Here is a 6,000-nt window from a genome sequence, read left to right on the forward strand (position 1 = left end):
TCTCTGTGGCCTTTCTCACTAATGACATGGGGCAATAGCGCTGAGGAGCCTGGGGGAACCAGTGATGAGGCTATGAAAGGGTTTAAAATGTGCAATTCTATCCACATTATATCCAGTCAACTAGACTAAAGTATAAGTAAACTAAAAGCATAGCCAACCCTTGGTTATACTCACTCCAATGTCTCATCCCAGGTGGCACCATCAATCCATCAGCTGCCACCCTGGTACAGCTCTTCTCAGCTCCCTCATTCAATAGCATTCTCCTGTAGGTTCCATACATTGTCAGAACTTACAAGCACTTCTTGGAGCCTCCCGGGTTGCCAAAGACCACTCAGAACTACAAACCTCTTGTTCCCCTAACCCAACAGAACACATTAAGAGGCAATCCATGTAATTTTTATTTTATTTATTTTTTTAATACAGGTTTGAAGAAGGGGGTCTCTGGAGCTGAAGCCCATTGATTTCAGCTCAGGGGAACCCCCTGCTTCCAGAGATACCTCCGAAGGGGTTGCTGGTATTTCCTTCAGTTTAAAAGCTCCACGTCTCATTGGCCAATAGGCTTCCTATTGGGCTGCATAGCCCCGGAGCTTTGAAATCGGCCATAATGTGAACCCTTGAGTGACTACCGGCACCCAATAGGTAGGTAAGTACCTTTTGGTAGCAGGGGGTCCCCGGACCTAAAATCAATGGGGTTCAGCTCCAGAGACCCCCTGCTTCAATACTGTAAAAAAAAAAATGGAGAGAAAACCCGGGCATGGATTGTCTCTTTAAGAAGATTCACTAAGTTCAAACATGAAATAACATGGGATTGCGATACTAACTGCCATTCAGGTAAATGGCTGTTAATGCTGTATAGTGGTGTGATATCCATATAAGAGCTTAGTGGTAGGCAAATAGAAAAAAACAGCCCTAAAACCACCTCGAGTGGGGTGGACTAGGGAAGGAGCCCCCTGGTCACATGCACTCAAACTGCAACTAAATATAGTGGAAGGGTGAATTACCCAGGGCAATAAGCCTAATTGAAGTCATAAGAACGTCCCTGACAATGAGTGATACCTGTGCTAAATGTGTAGTAGTTAATACATTTGTTTTAAATCCATAGACTAATTTAAAATTAAAGGGACACATACGGAAAAAAAAAAATTAATAATAGAACTATTATTCTATATTCTACTATGATGAAAGATAACCAACCTACAATGGGAAGATCCAGGTTGGTGAATAGCTAATTTCAGCTATAATGAATAACTTTCCCAAAAGAACAGTCACTGTACTAGGTAAAAAGTCAGCCCAATGCGCATGATGCAAAACAGTTGAGTAATGTTGTCGGTAATTTGCAGCGATGGTGCATTAAACAACACGGTATTGTTGCATTAATAGGTGACTCCCCCTAGTGGTGGAAAGATCCTAGAATCATGTGTATAGCCTGAAAACAGCTGGTAGTTACAGCAATATATTATTTATTTATAAAATATTTTACCAGTAAGTAATACATTGAGAGTTACCTCTCGTTTTCAAGTATGTCCTGGGCACAGAGATAAGACAAATAATACATGTTTACAAATACAGTTACATAAATGAGCAGGGTATACAGTACATTATATACAAGACATTGCATGCACAGTTAAAGATAATATATATATTATGGGCGTATGAAATAGTTATAGACCAGATGAAAATGTGAGACAGCCTTAGATTTGAAAGAACTTAAACTGGTGGTGGATGTGAGAGTCTCTGGTAGGTTGTTCCAGTTTTGGGGTGCACGGTCAGAGAAGGAGAAACGGCCGGATACTTTGTTGAGCCTTGGGACCATGAACAGTCTTTTGGAGTCTGATCTTAGATGATAATTAGCCTGGCGATGTAGAGGCCAGACGCTGTAGATGAAGCATGTCATACTCAAATGCTAACAAGGGCCACATTAAACAAGGTTTAAGTTCAGGTGGGCCGCAAAAAAACAACTTACATTTTCATAGAAACGTAGGTTTATTTCGAGAAGTTGTGTGTGTGTGTGTGTGTGTGTGTGTGTGTGTCTCACACTCCATTCTTCTCCTCACTTTTAAAGCTTTACACTCTTCTGCTCCTCCTTACATCTCAGCCCTAATTTCTCGCTATGCACCATCCCGACTCTTGCGTTCTGCTCAAGGATGTCTACTTTCTACCCCCTTTGTATCTAAAGCCCTCTCCCGCCTTAAACCTTTTTCACTGACTGCTCCACACCTCTGGAATGCCCTTCCCCTCAGTACCCGACTAGCACCCTCTCTATCCACCTTTAAGACCCACCTTAAGACACACTTGCTTAAAGAAGCATATGAATAGCACTGTGGATATTCTGAACACAGGATACATAAAGATTGGCCCCCTGCAGACGCACTTACCAGAACTCCCTCCTACTGTCTCTGTACGTTCTCCCTACCTACCAATTAGAATGTAAGCTCCTCAGGGCAGGGACTCCTCTTCCGAAATGTTACTTTTATGTCTAAAGCACTTATTCCCATGATCTGTTATTTATATTATCTGTTATTTATTTGATTACCACATGTATTACTACTGTGAAGCGCTATGTACACTAATGGCGCTATATAAATAAAGACATACAATACAATACAATACAACCAGTGTCAGGATGCCCCCTCTTCACAATTTCTAAAGCAGCAATCCCGCCTGGGATCTTACCTGATCCGCAGTCCCTCAAGGTACTATACTGGAGGGGAGGTGTTCCCTACCAGTCTTCCGATGTCCCCCGTGTGAAACTTGAGTCAGATCCGGAAGAAAGCAGAATAGGTTATTTCGGTGTAGGTATAAGGCAGTTAAGATAAAAACCAGAGAGAGAGAGGCGCAGAGAGGGAGAGAGAGAGGGACAGGGACACAGGGACAGAGGCTCTCCCTGACACTCCCTCTCCCTGACACACTCTCTCCCTCTCCCTTACACTCTCCCTGACACACTCCCTCTCCCTGACACTGCCTCTCCCTGATACTCTCTCCCTGACACTCTCTCCCCCTGACACACTCTCTCCCTCTCCCTGACACTCTCCCTCTCCCTGACACACACTCTCTCCCTGACACACACTCTCCCTCTCCCTGACTCTCTCCCTGCACTCTCCCTGACACTCCCTCTCCCTGACACTCTCTCTCCCTCTCCCTAACACTCTCTCCCTCTCCCTAACACTCTCCCTGACACTCTCTCCCTCTGCCTGACACTCTCTCCCTCTCCCTGACACTCTCCCTCTCCCTGACACTCTCTCCCTGACACTCTCCCTCTCCCTGACTCTCTCTCCCTCTCCCTGACCCTCTCTCTCTCTCAGACACACACACACCACCTTGCTGCCACCACTACTCCGGGACACAACCCCTTCCTCTCCCCCCCCCCCCCGGCGTCTGCGCAACCCCCCTCCATCTCCCTTCTCCCTCCACCCACCCTCTCCCCCTTCACCCCCCTCTCTCTCCCTTCTGCCCCCCTCCCTCTCCCTTATCCCTCCACCCACCCTCTCTCCCTTATCCCCCCTCTCTCTCCCTTCTGCCCCCCTCACTCTACCTTCTGCCCCCCCTCCCTCCACCCACCCTCCCTCTCTCTCCCTTCTGCCCCCCCTCTCTCTCCCCCCACCCCTTCTCCCCCCATCCCTTCTCCAACCACCACCCCCACCACCAGCCCGTTTTTCATACCCACTCCCCTGCACAAGCCCCAGTCCCAGCCCGTTTTTCACACCCACCCCTCTGCACCAGCACCAGCCCCAGGACGTTTTTCACACCCACCCCCCTGCACCAGCACAAGCCCCAGCCTGCTTTTCACACCCACCCCCCTGCACCAGCCCCAGCCCGTTTTTCACACCACCCCCTGCACCAGCCCCAGCCCATTTTTCACACCCACCCCCCTGCACCAGCCCCAGCCCGTTTTTCACACCCACCCCCCTGCACCAGCCCCAGCCCGTTTTTCACATCCACCCACCAGCACCAGCCCCAGCCCGTTTTTCACACCACCCCCCTGCACCAGCGCCTGTGACTCCGGTAACAGGAATGCGTGTACTGCTTGGCAGCATCACCTCAGGACAGATCAGTCAGTGAGCAGCAGCAGAGACACACAGACACACACCTCGGTGCTGCGGTCTGGTTGCTCTAAAGTGAATAATGGCGGACCGGCTGCAGCCCCATTGGATGGGCTCGCTTCCTCTCTCGGAAGAGTTTCTCCTCCTCAGCACGCATCAGCGCGCATGCGGAGGGAGAAACTATAGCCCGGTCGTTGTGAGCGGGTCGCAAAAATATCCGCTGCGGGCCGCATGTTTGACATGCCTGCTGTAGATAGTTGAGTGAATCCTGGGGGGCAGGTAACACAACAATGATGGCAACCGTTGTATGTCAAGATGTGAAAATCACGGCTGACTAAATGATTAAAAGTAGTTCTAACACGTCACTGGATATAGTAAGAACTATGTTCTTTAGACTAACCCGTCATGAAAAATAAAAGACAGGAGATGCGTGAGGACCCAATAACATAACAGCGGAGCGAAACACCTAAATGCACCCAAAGTATGTCTATATTGTTGTAGGACAGGCAGGTAGGTGGGATCCCTGCATAGTCCCTGAGGCTAAATAGTGAATGCTCCAATGAAACGCTGATACCTCCAATCACCCTAATCACCCTACTCCTTAGTAACTGTTTCATACGCTCATAATATATATTTTCTTTAACTGTGCATGCAATGTCTTGTATATAATGTATACCCTGCTCATTTATGTAACTGTATTTGTAACCATGTATTATTTTGTTTTACTCTGTGCCCAGGACATACTTGAAAACGAGAGGTAACTCTCAATGTATTACTTCCTGGTAAAACATTTTATAAATAAATAAATAATCAGTGTAAGGACAGGTTTGTCCCTATAAAACCCTACCACTGGCGGAGGTGTGCGCACATGAAAGTAACATTAAGAAAAGGAGTCCCTGCCTTGAAGAGCTTACAATCTAAGTGCTACGTAGGAAGAATGTACACAGTAGGAGGGTTTTCTGGTAAATGCGTCTCGTTTAAAGAGGTGTTTTAAGATGGGTCTTAAAGGTGGCTAGTGAGGATGCTAGTCGAATATTGAGGGGAAGGGCATTTCAGAGGTGTGGGACACTGAGTGAGGGCTTTAGATACAAAAGTTGTAAACTTAAGACATCTTTGAGCAGAACGCAAGAGTCGGGCAGTATATAGTGAGAAATTAAGGCTGAGATGTAAGGTGGGGAAGAAGAGTCTATAGCCTTAAGTGAGGAGACATTTGTGTGTAATAAGGCATTTGATAGGAAGCTAGGAGATGGACTTTAGCAGGAGAGAGAGAGAGACAGATTTAGGAGAGAATAAAGCGATTCTTGCAGCAGCGTTCAGGATAGATTAGATTGAAGGAGAGACAGGTGAGCGGCAGGAATGCCGGACAGTAGAAGGTTACAATAGTCGAGACGGGAGAGAATGAGGGCCTGCATTAGTTTTAACAGTAGAGTAACTGGAAAGAGCGTATCTTTGCAATGTTACAGAGGAAAAGATGACAGGTTTTAGCTATATTGTGAATTTGAGGGAGCAATCAAATATGACACCTAGGCAGCGTGCTTGTGATACTGGGTGTATGACAGTGCTGCCAACAGTACTGTAGAAGGGGGCAGTAGGGCCACGCTTGGGAGGATATTAAATCTGAGTCCGCGATGGGACATTCGGATGATATGAGCGGTGCAGCAACTGTTGCTACGTCTGTGTTAACTGCCTATCCAACAGTTCTTCTAAACAAACTACTACTTAAATAAAAATACAAGATTTAGAATCAGCTCTCCAGTCTGTAGATATGTTAATGAATAATGTGAAGTCTGTGCCAATTAACATCTCCTTGGTACTGTATGTCTGTCTGAATTTAATACTTCTATCAATTTAACCACCTCCTTTGTATGTCTGCCTGAGTTGAATAGGCACAACCCCTCCCTTAATTATTAGACTGATTTATATACTTTAAACAGATTTGCATGACTATCTTGTCTGTGTA

This window comes from Ascaphus truei, chromosome 1, assembly GCF_040206685.1.
Source record: "Ascaphus truei isolate aAscTru1 chromosome 1, aAscTru1.hap1, whole genome shotgun sequence".
NCBI classification, from domain to species: domain Eukaryota; kingdom Metazoa; phylum Chordata; class Amphibia; order Anura; family Ascaphidae; genus Ascaphus; species Ascaphus truei.